General features: G+C 39.2%; 1 protein-coding gene across 1 annotated transcript in view; it reads right to left on the bottom strand.

Moving 5' to 3' along the window:
- LOC145528635 (uncharacterized) overlaps positions 1 to 19,613 on the bottom strand; it is a 576,677-nt gene that overhangs the window by 536,302 nt on the left and 20,762 nt on the right. The window lies entirely within an intron of this gene.

Genomic DNA, 19,613 nt, shown 5'->3' with positions numbered 1-19,613 from the left:
GGTTCATGTACTGCTGAAGCCTGGCTTGGAGAATTTTGAGCATTACTTTACTAGTGTGTGAAATGAGTGCAATTGTGTGGTAGTTTGAGCATTCTTTGGCATTGCCTTTCTTTGAGATTGGAATGAAAACTGACCTTTTCCAGTCCTGTGGCCACTGCTGAGTTTTCCATATTTGCTGGCATATTGAGTGCAGCACTTTCACAGTATCATCTTTCAGGATTTGAAATAGCTCAACTGGAATTCCATCACCTTCACTAGCTTTGCTCATAGTGATGCTAAGGCCCACTTGACTTCACATTCCAGGATGTCTGGCTCTAGGTGAGTGATCACACCATCGTGATACTAGGTTAGGCAAAGATTTTTTTGAATATAAAAAAATGCATGATCCATAAAGAAAAAATATTATAAAACACTGACGTTTTAAAACTTCTGCTCTTGAAAGACTCTGAAAAGAATGAAAAGATAAACTCTAAACTGAAAGAGAATATTTGTAACTCACATCTGATAAAGAATATATAAAGAATTCAATAATAAAAAAACAAAAATCCCAGTTTCAAAATGGGCAGGGACTTCCCTAATGGTCCAGTGGTTAAGACTCAGGCCTCGACTGCAGGGGCACAGGTTCAATCCTTGGTCAGGGATTCCACATGCCAAATGGTGCATTGCAGCATGGCCACAAAAAAAAAAAAAAAAAATGGGCAAAAGATTTGAACAAACACTTCACAAAATAAGATATACAATTAGCAGATAAGTTGGAGAAGACTCTTGAGAGTCCCTTGGACTGCAAGGAGATCCAACCAGTCCATCCTAAAGGAGATCAGTCCTGGGTGTTCATTAGAAGGACTGACATTGAAGTTGAAACTCCAATACTGTGGCCACCTCATGTGAAGTGTTGACTCATTGGAAAAGACCCTGATGCTGGGAAAGATTGAGGGCAGGAGGAGAAGGGGATGACAGAGGATGAGATGGCTGGATGGCATCACCGACTCCATGGATATGGGTTTGGGTAGACTCTGGGAGTTGGTGATGGACAGGGAGGCCTGGCATGCTGCGATTCATGGGGTCACAAAGAGTCGGACACGACTGAGCGACTGAACAGAACTGACTGAACTGAAAGATGTTCAGCCACATTAGTCTTTGGCAAAATGCAAATTAAAATTGCACTCTGTCACACTTATTAGAATGGCTAAAATTTAAAAGACTGACCATACCCAGGGTCGGCAAGGAAGTGAAGCTACTGGAACTCTCACAACCTGTTGGTGTGAATGTAAAATAGTACAATCACTCTATAAAACAGCTTGGCAATTTCTTAAAAGTTAAACATACCCTTACCATATCGTCCAACAATTCTACTCATAGGCATTTGCCCAGAATGGGAAAAAAATACGTGTCCACACAGAATTGCTATTGTTGTTCAGTCGGTAAGTCCTGTCTGACTCTTTGTGACCCCATGGATGCCAGCACGCCAGGCTTCCCTGTCCTTCAGTATCTCCTGGAGTTTGCTCAGATTCATGTCCATTGAGTCAGTGATGCTGTCTAACCATCTTATCCTCTGTCGCCCCCTTCTCCTTTTGCCTTCAATCTTTCCCTTCTCCTTTTGCCTTCAATCTTTCCCAGCATCGGGTCTTTTCTTCGCATCAAGTGGCCAAAGTATTGGAGCTTTAGCTTCAGCATCAGTCCTTCCAATGAGTATTCAGAGTTATTTTCCTTTCGGATGGACTGGTTTGATCTCTCTACAGTCCAAGGGACTCTCCAGAGTCTTCTCCAACACCACAATTCAAAAGCATCATTTGTTCTGCACTCAGCCTTCTTTATGGTCCAACTCTCACATCCATACATGACTAATAGAAAAACCACAGTTTTGACTATACAGACCTTCATCAGCAAAGTGGTATCTCTGCTTTTTAACATGCTGTCTAGGTTTGTCATGGCTTTCCTTCCAAGGAGTAAGTGCCTTTTAATTTCATGGCTGCAGTCACCAACCACAGTGATGGAGCCCAAGAAAATAAAATCTGTCACTGTTTACACTTTTTCCTCTTCTATTTCCCAGGAAGTGATGGGGCTGGATGTCATGACCTTAGTTTCTTTAATGTTGAGTTTCAAGCCAGCTTTTTAACTCTCCTTTTTCACCTTCAACAAGAGTCTCTTCAACAAGTGAAGAGTTAATCTTCACTTTCTGCCATTAGAGTGGTACTGTCTGCATATCTGAAATTATTGATATTTCTCCTGGAAATCTTGATTCCAGATTGTGATTCATCCAGCCCAGCATGTCACATGATGTCCTCTGCATATCAGTTAAATAAGCAGGGTGACAATATACAGCCTTGTGATACTCCTTATCAAATTTTGAACCAGTCAGTTATTCCATGTTTGGTTCTAACTGTTGTTTCTTGACCCACACACAGGTTTTTCAGCAGACTGGTAAGGTGGTCTGACATTCCCATCTCTTGAAGAGTTTTCCATAGTTTGTTGTGATCCACACAGTCAAAGGCTTTAGCACAGTCAGTCAAACAGAAAGAGATGTCTTTCTGGAAATTCCTTGCTTTCTCTATGATCCAGTGAGTATTAGCAATTTGATCTCTGACTTATACACAAATATTCTTAGGTATATTTTTTGTTAATAGCCAAAAACTGGAAACAACCCAAATGTCCATCAACAAGTGAAAGGATAAACAAATTGTAATATAACCATAAAATGAAATACTACTTACCAACAAAAAAGGAATGAACTATTTATACATCAACAGCATCAATAAATCTCAAAACCACTATTCTGAGTGAAAGAAAGAAGCCTTAAAAAATAGCCAATACTGTGTATTTCAATTTTTATAAAATTCCATAAAGTGCAAAGTAACATATAATGACAAAAGATCACTGGTTAGCTGAGAAAAATATATGTGTGACTGTATATATGTGTGTATGTATATATATATTAAAACTTATCAAAGTATACTATCAGTTCAATCGCTCACTTGGGTCGGATTTTTTGCAACCCCACATACTGCAGCATGCCAGACTTCCCAGTCAATCACCAACTCCTAGACCTTACTCAAACTCATGTCCATCAAGTCGGTGATGACATCCAACCATCTCATCCTCTGTCATACCCTTCTTCTCCCACCTTCAATCTTCCCCAGCATCAGGGTCTTTTTCAGTGAGTCAGTTCTTCACATCAGGTGGCCAAAGTATTGGAGTTTCAGCTTCAGCATCTGTCCTTCCAATGAATATTCAGGACTGATTTCCTTTAAGATTGACTGGTTGGATATCCTTGCAGTCCAAGGGACTCTCAAGAGTCTTCTCCAACACCACAGTTCAAAAGCATCAATTCTTCAGCACTCAGCTTTTTTTATAGTCCAACTCACACATCCATATATGACTACTGGAAAAACTATAGCTTTGACTAGACTGACCTTTGTTGGCAAAATAATGTTTCTGCTTTATAACATGCTGTCTAGGTTGGTCATAACTTTTCTTCCAAGGAGCAAGCGTCTTTTAATTTCATGGCTGCAGTCACCATCTGCAGTGATTTTGGAGCCCCCCAAAATAAAGTCTCTCACTGTTTCCATTGTTTCCCCATCTGTTTGCCATGAAGTGATCGGACCGGATGCCATAATTTTAGTTTTCTGATGTTGAGTTTTAAGCCAACTTTTTCACTCTCCTCTTTCACTTTCATCAAGAGGCTCTTAAGTTCTTCTTCTCTTTCTGCTATAAGGGTAGTGCCATCTGCATATTTGAGGTTATTGTTATTTATCCCAGCAATTTTGATTTCAGCTTGTGCTTCATCTAGCCCAGCATTTTGCATGATGTATTCTGCATATAAGTTAAATAAGCAGGGTGACAATATATAGCCTTGACGTACTCCTTTTCCTATTTGGAACCAGTCTGTTGTTCCATGTCCAGTTCTAACTGTTGCTTCTTGAGCTGCATACAGATTTCTCAGGAGGCAGGTAAGGTGGTCTGGTATTCCCATCTCTTTAAGAATTTTCCACAGTTTGTTGTGATCCACATAGTCAAAGGCTTTGGCATAGTCAATAAAGCAGAAATAGATGTTTTTCTGGAACTCTTTTGCTTTTTCAGTGATCCAGTGGATGTTGGCAATTTGATCTCTGGTTCCTCTGCCTTTTCTAAATCATGCTTGAATGTCTGGAAATTCATGGTTCACGTACTGTTGAAGCCTGGCTTGGAGAATTTTGAGCATTACTAGCATGTGAGATGAGTGCAATTGTGTGGTAGTTTGAACATTCTTTGCATTCCTTTTTTTGGGACTGGAATGAAAACTGACCTTTTCCAGTCCTGTGGCCACTGCTGAGTTTTCCCAGTTTCCTGGCATATTGAGTCCAGCACTTTCACAGCATCATCTTTTAGGATTTGAAATAGCTCAACTGGAATTCCATCACCTCCACTAGCTTTGTTCGTAGTGATGCTTCCTAAGGCCCACTTGACTTCACGTTCCAAGGTATCTGACTCAAGGTGAGTGATCACACCATCGTGGTTATCTGGGTCATGAAGATCTTTTTTATACAGTTCTTCTGTGTATTCTTGCCACCTCTTCTTAATCCCTTCTGCTTCTGTTAGGTCCATAACATTTCTGTCCTTTATTGTGCCCATCTCTGCATGAAATGTTCCCCTGGTATCTCTAATTTTCTTGAAGAGATATCTATTCCTTCCCATTCTATTGTGTTCCTCTATTTCTTTACATTGATCATTGAGGAAGGCTTTCTTATCTCTCCTTGCTATTCTTTGAAACTCTGTATTCAAATGGGAATATCTTTCCTTTTCTCCTTTACCTTTAGCTTCTTTTCTTTTCTCAGCTATTTGTTAGGCCTCCTCAGACAACCATTTAGCCTTTTTGAATTTCTTTTTCTTGGGGATGGTCTTTATCACCGCCTCCTGTACAATATTACAAATCTCTGTCCATAGTTCTTCAGGCACTCTATCATATTTAATCCCTTAAATCTATTTGTTACTTCCACTGTATAATCATAAGGGATTTTATTTAGATCATATCTGAATGGGCTAGTGATTTTCCCTAATTTCTTCAATTTAAGTCTGAATTTGGCAGTAAGAAGTTCATGATCTGAGCCACAGTCAGCTGCCAGTCTTGTTTTGCTGACTGTATAGAGCTTCTCCATCTTTGGCTGCAAAGAATATAATCGATCTGATTTCAGTATTGACCATTTGGTGATGGCCATGTGTAGAGTCTTCTCTTGTGTTGTTGGAAGAGGGTGTTTGCTATGACCAGTGCATTCTCTTGGCAAAACTCTATTAGCCTTTGCCCCGCTTCTTTCTGTACTCCAAGGCCAAATTTGCATGCTACTCCAGGTATCTTTTAACTTCCTACTTTTTCATTCCAGTCCCCTATAATGAAAAGGACATCTTTTTTGGTTGTTAGTTCTAGAAGGTCTTGTAGGTCTTCATAAAACCATTCAACTTCAGCTTCTTCAGCATTACTGGTTGAGGCACAGACTTGGATTACTGTGATACTGAATGGTGTGCCTTGGAAACAAACAGAGATCATTCTGTTGTTTTTGAGATTGCATCCAAGTACTCCATTTCAGATTCTTCTGTTGACTATGTTCCATTTCTTCTAAGGGATTCTTGCCCACAGTAGTAGATAAAATGGTCATCTGAGTTAAATTCACCCATTCCAGTGAATTTTAGTTCACTGACTCCTAAAATGTTGACGTTCATTCTTGCCATCTATTGTCTGACCACTTCCAATTTACCTTGATTCATGGACCTAAAATTCCAGGGTCCTATGGAATATTGCTCTTTACAGCATCAAACTTTACTTCCATCACCAGTCACATCCACAACTGGGTGTTGTTTCTGCTTTGGCTCCATCTCTTCATTCTTTCTTTCATTTCTCCACTGTTCTCCAGTAGCATATTGGGTACCTACCGACCTGGGGAGTTTGTCTTTCAGTGTCCTATCTTTCAAGACAGCAGAGTAGAAGGACATGCACTCATCTTCTCCTGTGAGGACTCCAAAATTACAACTCACTGCTGAACAACCATCGACAGGAGAATGTTGGATCCCACCAAAAAAAAGATACCCCACGACCAATGGCAAAGGGGAAGCCCCAGCAAGATGGTAGGAGGGGTGAAATCGCATTTAGAATCAAACCCCGTACCCAGCCAGAGACACTCGGAGGGCTCAAACAAAACATTGTGCATACCAGGAGATGCCACAGAGACTGAGCCAGACCTGCCTTTGAGTGTTTGAGTGTCTCCTGTGGAGGTACAGGTCAGCAGTGGTCTGCCGCAGGGGCAAGGGCCCTAGATGCAGCAGACCTGGGTATGGCATAAGCCCTCTTGGAGAAGGTCGCAATTAACCCCACTATAGAGCCACCAGAACTTACACAGGACTGGGAAACAGACTCTTGGAAGGCACAAACAAAACGTTGTGTGCACCAGGACCCAGGAGAAAGGAGCAGTGACCCCACAAGAGACTGACCCAGACTTGCCCGTGAGTGTCCAGGAGTCTTCAGCACAGGGTGTGGGTCGGCGGTGGCCTGATACAGGGCTGGGGGCACTGAGTGCAGCAGTGGGCGCACGGGACCTTTTGAAGGAGGTCGCCATTTCTTCATTACCTCCACCTCAGGTCAAACAACAGGGAGGGAACACAGCCCCACCCATCAACAGAAAATTGGATTAAAGATTTATGGAGCATGGCTCCGTCCATCAGAACAAGACCTAGTTTCCCCCTAGGTCAATCTCTGCCATCAGGAAGCTTCCATAAACCTCTTATCCTTACGCATCAGAGGGCAGACAGAATGAAAACCACAATCACAGAAAATGAATCAAACTGATCACAAGGACCACAGCCTTGTCTAACTCGATGAAACTATGAGCCATGCCATGTAGGGCCACCCAAGATGAACGGGTCATGGTGGAGAATTCTGACAAAACATGGTCCACTGGAGAAGGGAATGGCAAACCATTTCAGTATTCTTGCCTTGAGAATCCCATGAACAGTATGAAAAATGTACACTATAGCTATGTGCAATTTATTGTATGTTATTTATACTTCAAAAAAGATGTTAAAAGAAATGATATCCTGTCCAACAAAAAATTATTTGTAGATTCAATAAAATGTCATAAATACTACCTCACCCACTACAGTACTTAGACAGGTACGAGAGGTCATCTAGTAGCCTTGCAAAGATCCCAGTTATGTATGCAAAATGAAGATAACACCTGAATAATGATGAAAATTATTAACTAGTATTGACTTGGATCACTGGAAGTGCTAACTGTCCTGCAAACTGCTTTATTTTTAGTTATAAAATATGGCAGTTACTTTAGGTCATTAGCTCTAACTAAGCATTAATTATCCATTTAATTCCAGGTATAGAATTGTTTATTCACAGTTTAAATTTCTTATCCTTTCACAATAGAGACCTCATCTGCAGAATGTTTTTCCCATTTTATCTATTTTTTATTGCTCAAATACCCTGCCCTTAATAAACAAGTTAAATGCTACTATTTCTGAACAGTCATTTTTATACATAAAAACACATCTTAGACACTTTAAACATCCCACCCTTATCCTATGAATGTGTACTCACAGAAAGTTTTGGAATAAAGACGAGACTATTCAGAGGTTTGCTTTGGTTTTAAAAACTAATATTAAATGTGTTAAATTTATTAACATTACCAACCAAATAAACACCAGGCATGGACCAATGATGAAGATGTGTCATGAGCCAGGGATTCCAGTTGACCCAATTCTGGGTACCTGATATTCATATGATTAAAAAAAAATACATAAACCTCATTGTTCCCTAAACTTTTAAGTTTAGCTTACAAATATTTCTATATTTGGAACTCTAACAAATTCTAGCAGTCACTTTTAAGAACTTTTAGGTGATACTGACTCTAATGTTCAAATGTTTTAATATACCCAATGTACTTTCTAAAGTACTTCAATTATATTTAGCCGACAAATTATCCCATGAACTTTAAATAATTCTTATATTTTGATAAATTAAATTTATGAATATAGTGAACCTTCAGTTCAGTTCAGTTCAGTTGTTCAGTCATGTCCAACTCTGCAACCCCATGGACTGCAGCATGGCAGGCTTCCCTGTCCATTACCAACTCCCAGAGCTTACTCAAACTCATGTCCATCATGTCAGTGATGTCATCCAACTACCTCATCCTCTGTCGTCCCCTTCTCCTCCTGCCTTCAATCTTTCCCACCATCAGGGTCTTTTCTAATGAGTCAGTTCTTCATATCAGGTGGCCAAAGTATTGGAGTTTCAGCTTCAGCATCAGTCCTTCCAGTGAATATTCAAGACTGATTTCCTTTAGGATGCACTGGTTTGATCTCCTTGCTGTCCAAGGGACTCTCAAGAGTCTTCTCCAACATCATAGTTCAAAAGCATCAATTCTTGGGTGCTCAGATTAGTGAACTTTATCACTCAGAAATAGTGAACCTTAATTTCTCTTAAGTATTCTAATAATATAAACTAAAAATTTCATATTAAAAATCACAGCTCAAAATCAGCTCTTCAAAGATGTAAGATCTGTGTCTTGGTTCACTTTTTTTAACATATGAACTTATGATTGTTCAGCACTGCTTGTTGAAAAGGTAATAGCTTTTATCCTCTGAATTGCCTTAACTCCTTTGTCAAAGAGCAGTTGACAATATTTGTGTGTGGGCCTGTGCTGAGTTCCCTACTTTGTTCTGTATCTATCCTTTTGCCAGTATCATGATGTCTTGTCTTGACTATTGTAACAGTACAATAAACCTTGAAATCAGATAGCATCCTATGCTTGGTTTTTTGCCTTTCCATATAAATTTTAGAATCAGTTTGTTGATGCCCACAAAACAGCTTGCTAGGAATTTTTGCTAACATTTTGTTGAGGACTTTTACATCTAGATTCATCAGAAATATTGGTATGTAGTTTTCTTTTCTTGTAATGTCATCACCTGGATTTAGTATTAGGGTAATGCTGCTTTCATAAAATGAATTAGGAAATGTTTCCTGTGCTTCTATTTTTATAGAAAAGATTATGAAGAATTGGCATCATTTCTTCCCTAAGTATTTTGTAGAATTCACTAGGTCTGGTTGCTTTCTTTTTTGGAAGGTTATTAATTACTAATTCAATTTCTTTAGTAAATATAGGAATTTTTTCTATAAAAATTCTGTCTCTCCTTTTGTGAGTCTCGATAGTGTCTTTCAAATTACTGGTTTTCATTTCTTCTGAGGTATCAAATTTGTAGGTATACTGTTGTTCATAGTATTCCTTTATTTTCCTTTTAAGGTCCAAAAGATGGTCATGTATGATATATAAACATATTTTTCATTTAAAGAACCTTGAAGCACTCATATATACTTTTCATATGTTTCCTATATCTTAGGACCATATAACTTGAATGGATGTTAAAATGATACCCCTTTGAAGTCTAGATATATCTCATTGATCTGTCCACCTTGTTGCAACTTTGAAGGTCATTTCCCCAAAAGAGTTAGTAGGACTCTGAGCAGTCTTGTAGTTTGTTTAAGCAATTTTGGCCTAAACGAGCAATAGGTCAGCCTTGTTATTCCAACTAAAAATTGTTAATTGAGTAACTGAGATAGACTTGTGATTTGTAAATATAAATCTTACTATAATTATGTGTACTATAGAATATTTAAGAGTACTTAGAAATCAGCATAAGTTTCTTTTCTTTTGTTTTAATAAATTTATTTATTTTAGTTGAGGGCTAATTACTTTACAATATTGTAGTGGTTTTTGCCATACATTGACATGAATCAGCCATGGGTTTACATGTGTTCCCCATCCTGAACCCCCCTCCTACCTCCCTCCCCATCCCATCCCTCTGGGTCATCCCATTGCCCCAGCCCTGACCATTTGTCTCACAGCATAAGTTTCTTTTACAGATTTATAAACATTACTTAAATCTTCAGAAAAGTTTTATTGTCAGACAACTAATGTACTTATAAAAATCAAAATATTTAATTTTAAAAATAAGTAAATACAGTGAATTTAAGTTTGCAAATTAAAATCTTATTCAAAGGTCATCTTATGAATAATTGTTAAAATTTATTGAAAAAGAGTGATAAGATCTGTAAGCTAAAAAAGGGAACCCTCTTACACTGTTGGTGGGAATGCAAACTAGTACAGCCACTACGGAGAACAGTTTGGAGATTCCTTAAAAAACTGGAAATAGAACTGCCACATGACCCAGCAATCCCACTGCTGGGTATACACACCGAGAAAACCAGAATTGAAAGAGACACATGTACCCCAATGTTCATTGCAGCACTGTTTACAATAGCTAGGGCATGGAAGCAACCTAGATGTCCATCGGCAGACGAATGGATAAGAAAGCTGTAGTACATATACACAATGGACTATTACTCAGCTATTAAAAAGAATACATTTGAATCAATTCTAATGAGGTAGATAAAACTGGAGCCTATTATACAGAGTGAAGTAAGTCAGAAAGAAAAACACCAGTACGGCATATTAATGCATATATATGTAATTTATAAAGATGGTAATGATGACCCTATACGTAAGACAGCAAAGAGACACAGATATAAAGAAAAGACTTTTGGACTCTGTGGGAGAAGGCAAGGGTGGGATGATTTGAGAGAATAGCATTGAAACATGTATATTACCATATGTGAAACAGATCACCAGTCCAAGTTCAATGCATGAAACAGGGCACTCAAAGCTGGTGCTCTGGGACAACCCTGAGGGATGGGATGGGGAGGGAGGTGGGAGGGGGTTCAGGATGTGGGACACATGTATGGCAAAACCACCACAATATTGTGAAGTAATTAGCCTCCAATTAAAATAAATATATTTTTAAAGCTAAATTTTAAAATTAAACCAAGAACTAGGTTTTCAAATGAAACTTTAAAAATTAAATATTAGTTTTAAAACCAAAGTGAGTCCCTTGAATTGTCTTTTATGGGAAACAACCACCTTGGAGGCCACCAAAACTCACATTTCGTGGATCTAGCATTTTTGGGTCAGAGAGTTTGCAAGTACAGAAAGTCAAGGCAGTACAGAAGGGTATGTTTTCACAAGTGCTTGATGGGGGTTGATTCTTGTCAAAGTGCCATCTGTAAAGATAACCTATAACCAAGAGTTAAAGTAGCTTAGTGCTCAAAAAGAGAAGCCAACTCTATACTGCATGCTTTTACTCTTCAAAGGCTGAAAATGAATGAAGAGGAGGAAATGAAATATGGGTTCAGAAGAGAGTGGCCCTGTTTCTTAATAGTGTGCTTTAAAATGCCTGAAGGAGGCTCTATTACAAAGCCACAGTCATCAAGACAGTATGGTACTGGCACAAGGACAGAAATATAGATCAATGGAACAAAATAGAAAGCCCAGAGATAAATCCATGCATCTATGGACACCTTATCTTCGACAAAGGAGGCAAGAATATACAATGGAGAAAAGACAATCTCTTTAACAAGTGGTGCTGGGAAAACTGGCCAACCACTTGTAAAAGAATGAAACTAGAACACTTTCTAACACCATACACAAAAATAAACTCAAAATGGATTAAAGATCTAAATGTAAGACCAGAAACCATAAAACTCCTAGAGGAAAACATAGGTAAAACACTCTCCGACATACACCACAGCAGGATCCTCTATGACCCACCTCCCAGAATATTGGAAATAAAAGCAAAAATAAACAAATGGGACCTAATTAAAATTAAAAGCTTTTGCACAACAAAGGAAACTATAAGCAAGGTGAAAAGACAGCCCTTGGAATGGGAGAAAATAATAGCAAATGAAGCAACGGACAAAGAATTAATCTCAAAAATATACAAGCAACTCCTGCAGCTCAATTCCAGAAAAATAAACGACCCAATCAGAAAGTGGGCCAAAGAACTAAACAGACATCTCTCCAAAGAAGACATACAAATGGCTAACAAACACATGAAAAGATGCTCAACATCACTCATTATCAGAGAAATGCAAATCAAAACCACAATGAGGTACCATTTCACACCCGTCAGAATGGCTGCTATCCAAAAGTCTACAAGCAGTAAATGCTGGAGAGGGTGTGGAGAAAAGGGAACCCTCTTACACTGTTGGTGGGAATGCAAACTAGTACAGCCGCTATGGAGAACAGTGTGGAGATTCCTCAAAAAACTGGAAATAGAACTGCCACATGACCCAGCAATCCCACTGCTGGGCATACACACTGAGGAAACCAGAATTGAAAGAGACACATGTACTCCAATGTTCATCATAGCACTGTTTATAATAGCCAGGACATGGAAGCAGCCTAGATGCCCATCAGAAGATGAATGGATAAGGAAGCTGTGGTACATATACACAATGGAATATTACTCAGCCATTAAAAAGAATACATTTGAATCAGTTCTAATGAGGTGGATGAAACTGGAGCCTATTATGTAGAGTGAAGTAAGCCAGAAAGAAAAACACCAATACAGTATACTAACACGTATATATGGAATTTAGTAAATTGGTAAAGATAACCCTGTATGCGAGACAGCAAAAGAGACACAGATATATAGAACAGTATTATGGACTCTATGGGAGAGGGCAAGGGCAGGATGATATGCAAGAATGGCATTGAAGCATGTAAATTATCATATGTGAAACGAATCGCCAATCCAAGTCAATGCATGATACAGGGTGCTCGGAGCTGGTGCACCGGGATGACCCGGAGGGATGGGATGGGGAGGGAAGTGGGAGGGGGGTTCTGGAAGGAGAACACATGTACACCCATGGTGGATTCATGTCAATGTATGGCAAAACAAATACAATATTTTAAAGTTAAAAAATAGATAAATAAACTAATTTTAAAAAAATAATAATAAATAAAATGCCTGAAGGAATACAGTACCTGTTAGCACAGGAAGCTGAAGGTGTGTACTTTCAGCAAGATCAGAAACATATTTGGGGGCTTTAAAATAGAATCTAAGACATTTCAGCAGCTTAACAGACCATTAACTAGTGCCTCCAAGTGTGTCTAACAATCACAGTGGCAGCCAGAGATGCCAGCAGGCACAAAGCTCAACCACAGACTCATTCTCCATAGAGCCAAAAATGGGCTCTTCCCTTTCAGACCTCATGTGACTGATATTTGTCAAGCTCTTTAACCCTTTGGATGAAAAGTACCACATAGGGACAGACTACTTTCTCATGATCCCAGACAGTTCTTTATGAATAACATAGTTACATTTACTAGCAGTAAATAAAGTGTGCAAGGAAGAGAACTAACATTTGTCAAGCACATGTTATGTGCCAGGTATTATTTCAGCTGATCCCTGTGAGGTAAATAGTATTAGCCCCATTTAACTGGATATTGGAAATTGAAGCTTAGAAACTTTTAATAATTTATCCAAGGTCATGAGGCAAGAAGTGTAAGTGTCAAGACTTGAATTTCCTATGTGCCTGTTCTAATCAATACTTCAACACCATCCAACAGAAATACAGTGCAAGCCACAAATGCGAGCCACGCATATAATTTTAAATTTCCTTGTAGGTAAGATGAAACAGATGAAATTAATTATAATCACATATTTTAGTTATCCCAGTAGACCCAAAATACAATTTGAGCATATAAATCAATGTAAAAATTATTAATGAGACAGTTCACATTCCTTTTTTCATACTAAGTCTCCAAAACCCAATGGGCTCTTCTAGCTTATCTCAGTTTGGACTAGCCACATGTCAAGGGCTAATAGCCCACGTGGCTAGTGGTTACTATATTGTACAACATAGATCTATAACCTCTAGGTCACCCTACCATAGTGTTGTACATCGCTGGATTAGAACCCATCCTGCACCTGCAATAAAACTGAAAAGACAAATGCTGCAGATTAACAGTCAAATTGCTAGAAAACTACACATCTTTCTGGTCAAAGGACAAATAAAAAAGGAAGTCACTCATCAGCTGCAATCCTCTGTACTACTGCTAAGTCACTTCAGTCGTGTCCGACTCTGTGCGACCCCATAGACGGCAGCCCACCAGGCTCCACTGTCCCTGGGATTCTCCAGGCAAGAACACTGGAGTGGGTTGCCATTTCCTTCTCCAATGCATGAAAGGGAAAAGTGAAAGTGAAGTCACTCAGTCATGTCCGACTCTTAGCGACCCCATGGACTATAGCCTACGAGGCTCCTCTGTCCATGGGATTTTCCAGGCAAGAGTACTGGAGTGGGGTGCCATTGCCTTCTCCGATCCTCTGTACAACAATCATAAATGCACCAACTGCACTGAGCTATTTACTTCAATGGGACTGGAAACAACTGATCTAAAACTAATAAATCCACACATTCAGAAAGTGTAGACTGCCAGAGAGGGCAGTAAACCCCAATGAGTCCTATATGAATTCTAGGCTGTTCTTTTTTAATCGGTTTTAGAGGAATCCCCCACAAATTATACAGTTCTACATGAATTTCATGCGTCCTCCCACCATCCACTCTAAAGAAACTCCCTCAAGGGGCTTAGTTTGGGTTAAGGAATTTCCTTTATTTATTTTCCATTTCCTTCTTGTTGTAATTGTAGTTTTATCCATCCTGCTTCCACCACCCCACCCTACCCCACTTCCTTTCCTCTCTCTTCTAGTTGGTCTCCCAGATTCTTAAACCTGCACTAGGATTTTTTGTTTTATTTGCTTTGTTTTAACATGAATTGCATTGTTTTGCTGCTGCTTTTTACTGACCGCCTGTCATGGGTATCATGTTTCCCCCAGCCTGGAGGAAAAAGAGAAAATCTTTCCAGCAACCATCACCAGGGCTGCTCCAGCCGCCACCTGAAAGGAGCAAGGGATGGAGGGATGGCGGAGACTTCCGCAGCACACAGTCCCTGGTGGGGGAGAGGAGTGCGGCGGGGTGTGTCCAGCTGCTGGTGCAAGCCTTCAGTGAAATAAAAGAAATCTTAACATTGTAAAACTCATTTACTTTGGTTGTTCTGGATTGTGTTTATAAAACCAGCTTCATTTTTTCAGAAATAATACAAAAAAGTAAAAAGGAAAAAAGAAAAAAGGCACCTGAGATGACACCAGCAGAGAGAACCACTACTGGCATTTTCTTTTTCAAAAATCTCCACTTTGATTCCTTAAAAAACTGGGAATAGAACTGCCATATGACCCAGCAATCCCACTGCTGGGCATATACACCGAGGAAACCAGAATTGAAAGAGACGCGTGTACCCCAATGTTCATCGCAGCACTGTTTACAATAGCCAGGACATGGAAGCAACCTAGATGTCCATCAGCAGATGAATGGATAAGGAAGCTGTGGTACATATACACAATGGAATATTACTCAGCCATTAAAAAAAATACATTTGAATCGGTTCTACTGAGATGGATGAAACTGGAGCCCATTATACAGAGTGAAGTAAGCCAGAAAGAAAAACAACAATACAGTATACTAATGCATATATATGGAATTTGAAAGATGGTAACGATAACCCTATATGCGAGACAGAATAAGAGACACAGATGCATAGAACAATTTTATGGACTCTGAGGGAGAAGGTGAGGGTGGGACGTTCTGGGAGAATAGCATTGAAACATGTATATTATTATATGTGAAACAGAACACCATTCCATGTTCGATGCATGAGACAAGGGCTCAGGGCCGGGGCAATGGGATGACCCAGAGGGATGGGATGGGGAGGGAGGTGGGTGGGGGGTCCAGGAAGGGGAACACATGTAAACCCATGGCTGATTCATGTCAATGTATGGCAAAAACTATTACAATATTGTAAAGTAATTAGTCCCCAACTAAAATAAATAAATTTATAAAAAAAAAAAAAATCTCCACTTTGTTTTTAACCCACAGAAAGTTAGTCAGCTGCCTCCTACTCCTGCCCTAAGGTGAGAGGGGGATGAAAGTAGTTCTGACTTAGGTGTGAAATGATATAACTATTGTTTGTCTGAAATGAGCACAAAATTTGAATGAGCTATACCTCACTCAAGCTGCTAGCAATCTTTGTCTTTTTGAACCTAGTTATGGGATAATAATAATAATACCCATCATTTAAAACTAACTACATGACAAGCATTAAACTGGATGCTGGCCATATGTTTTCCCATTTTAATTTGTGCCACAGCTCCATGAGTTATGAAGTACTTTTCTCCACTACACAGGTGGGGAAATTGAGACTCAGAGAGGTTAAGGCCAGCTACTAAGTGACAGAGCTAGGATTTGAACTTAAGTCTGCCTAGTTTTAAGGCTGCTCTTTTTGCTATAGCCAAGTGCCAGAGTTAAGGTCACAATAAAACCATGCCATCCCAAGTTGAGTGTCTAATGTTTGTAAAGAAAAAGTAATTTATTAAATTTTCCTTTACCAATTTTAGAAACTCAAATTTGGGCCCAAGAACTTGAAGTCCAGTATGAAGTAATTTACTTCAGGCAGAAAGATTCCTAAAATTTCCACCATACAATTCTCCAGCAGAAGGGTTTCCTCACTGCAGGAACTCCACAGTCTAGTAACTTTGAAATGGAAGCAGATACCCATCAGCCAATTGCTATCCCTTTCAGGGCCAGGAGAGCTCTGAATTCCAGTTGCAAGGCAGCCACCACCATTTTCTACAAAATCAAGAGGAGCCTCAAAAAAAAAAGGAAAAAAAAAAAAAAAACAGCTAGTGGGAGAAACATTTTGTTTTTGATCAACAATGATCTTTCACTCTAAGGGTCATGTGGCTTAAGCTGTTTTTCAAAGGGTAGAATAGAGGATGGAGTGAATTAAGAAATTCACATTTGCTATCCACAGTCTCTACCTCCATACATCCTAACAACTACTTTGATTTGTAAGAACTTTAGAGCAAAATCTGTTCATAATATAAAGAAAAGACATAAAGAATTCTTGGCAATGGGTTAAGCTGGTGGGTTAACTAGCCAGCTCCCTGAAAATCTGATGACAAGACAGGTAGTCAATGACTAATGTGACACGCTCTTCTTTAAAATCACTGTTTCCCAACATTGTCATGTTATGGTGCTCAGAGAAAATGGCACAATGGTGAAACTGCAGGAGACCTGAAGGGAAATCCTTTCAGTTTCTTTATATTATGTATTTATGACTTGAAAATAAAGTAAAAGTATTCAGGAAGATAGTAAGTATTGAAATACTTAAAATTTCCAAATAAGATCTTTTCAGATTTTTAATACAAAATCTGTTTGCTCCTTTGAACGTAACTTTTTCATATGAGATTTTATGAATAAGTTAACTATATGTGCTTTCTGACACAGGCTTTTTAAACCATGATCTCTTCAGAATTCTTGGTCACCATCAATGAGAAACACTGGACCAGCAGACGATTAAATTTTTTAACATTTTATAATCATTCAAAAATGTATAAGCACTAAAGCTATTTTAGTGAATCTAAGCTCTTCCTCTTATTTTAAATTAAAAGGTCTGCTGGTAGTATGTGTTTCAAAACCAACAAAACTTGTTCATATCAAGAATTTCAAAATGATGAAATTCTAATTTTCAGAAAGTGCATAACCTGTTGATGCAGTTCTTCTGAGGATAGTACGAATGCCACCAAAAGCACATGAACAGGTCTACTGACAGGTATAGGCAGATTTAGGGTGGCCATCTGGAGCTATACTTTCTACCAAGGGGACTAAACCAGACTAATAATTCGTTACTTTAATCCATTCACAGCACAACCATTGGTAATTTCTGTCCTAGATGAAGATCACATAACCACACAGACCTATTTTCCAAAGTTCACTCTCTGGTTTTTCTTCATTATACATATTATATTGGCCTGGCCAAAAAGTTAAGTTTGGGTTTCCATAAGCTGTTATGGAAAACTTGAATGAACTCTTTGGCCAACCCAATAGTTCCTGTAGTCAAAACAGGCTTTCTCTCTTTACCTACCTGGTATCATCCCTTAACTCTCACTGCCTGGATGCTCCATTTCATTGAGCTCTATTTACAGAGGGCACACTTAGATTCGCCTTCATTCCACATAACAATCCAAAGAGATTTCAAAATGAAACTCCCCTAAAGGATTTCAAACACTAATTTAAAATAGTCTCAATTAAGTGTAACTTTTTTTAAAGCTTTTACACTTTACTTTTTGAGAGGTTTTAATAGTCCTATGGGGACTTTCACTTACATCATCTTCACATCCATAGGATGATGTTTTGAAGAGACGGTGTGAGTATTACTTTCCCAATTTTACACGAGAAACTGATAGAGAGAGACTTAAGAAACCGGCCCACAATCATTGTACTAGTAAACAGTGAACTAGAAACTCCTGACTCATAAGCCATTGCTCTTCTTTGTCATATAACTTACCTACTTGAAGTTAACTACTCATGCCCTGTAGCCTCCCAAGAAGCAGAAGGTCATAGTATAAACCAGCAGTCCCCAACCTTTCTGGCACCAGAGACCAGTTAGGGAGAAGGCAATTTTTCCATGACGGAGTTGGGGGAGGATGGTTTGGGGATGATTCAAGTGCATTCCATTTATTATACACTTTATTTCTATTATTACTACATGAGGTCTACCTCAGATCAACAAGCATTAGATCCCAGAGGTTGGCAAACTCTAGTATAAAGAGTAGCTGTTACCTTTGTGTCTGCAGGGTCAGGGTCTGAAGTCACTGTGGCCAGAACCAGACAGACTTCAAGGGTGCCCAGGACTGTCTAGGAGAGATTCTGCTAAAACAGGTCTGGATCCAGGGCAGGGTGAAATAAATCATCCCCTTCCATTTCCTCAGCTCTTTTCCAACTCTTGTTTCTCCACTCCTCAGCCTTATCACAACCCTGCATTTTCCTTTGTCCAATGAGTATGAAATTAAAATAAACTTGATCAAAAGCAATTGCATAGACAAAAGGAAACCACAAAGGACAAGCAGAGTCTACATGTGAGGGAAGCCAGGACAATCCATCTATGCCTCCAAAAGGTTAAAAAAGAGAGAGAGAGTGGTTTCCATGCAGCTGAGCCAGAGCCTTTAAGAACTTGCTGGCAGGGCTACCTCCTTTATCCTAACTTCCTCCAGCATCTGTTACTCGATGGACCTCCATCACGGACAGTGCTGTACCCCAGGGATGACTATGCTGCCGGTTTTCTCTGTAAGGCCAAGGTGGCTCTGCATGTTCAGGAGGTGTTAAACTCTCAGTATGGGGAGCCAAGCACTCTCATAATTGGGATGGATACAACAGCTATGCGACCATATGATTCTAGTATAGCATTTCCTATGCATCATTGAAAATATGGCAAAATGTCAGCATAAAGACTACAGGCTGAAGCTTAGTTCATTCCCAGCTGTCTCTTAGCAGATATAACCTGCTTCTCAGAAAGGACAGCATTGTATATTCATCCAGTTAGAATCTGTCTCTCTAAATGGTTAATTGTCATTGCCTCACATTCCTCTATAATTTTTGTTTTAGCAAATTTCTTTGGCAATTTTTGCCTCCATGAATTTTTTCCCTCACATGGATCTCCTCCTTCTGTGAGGTAAGAAGGAAAAAAACACCCTGCTGAGTGGTCTCTTACCTTCAGCTGCCTTCTCAGCTCTAGCCCTTGCCAACCTCTCTTTACGCCCTTCGCACCCAGAACTTCTAGCTGAACCCCTCAAGAACTTATAAATCAAGATTCCTGTCAAGGTTGTTTATACTGCATTACCATTTAAATCCC

Source organism: Giraffa tippelskirchi, chromosome 12, assembly GCF_054371585.1.
Source record: "Giraffa tippelskirchi isolate mGirTip1 chromosome 12, T2T-mGirTip1v1.2.pri, whole genome shotgun sequence".
In the NCBI taxonomy this organism is placed as follows: Eukaryota; Metazoa; Chordata; class Mammalia; order Artiodactyla; family Giraffidae; genus Giraffa; species Giraffa tippelskirchi.
The sequence above is the reverse complement of the archived record's forward strand: the minus strand, read 5'-3'. Positions and strand labels throughout refer to the sequence as shown.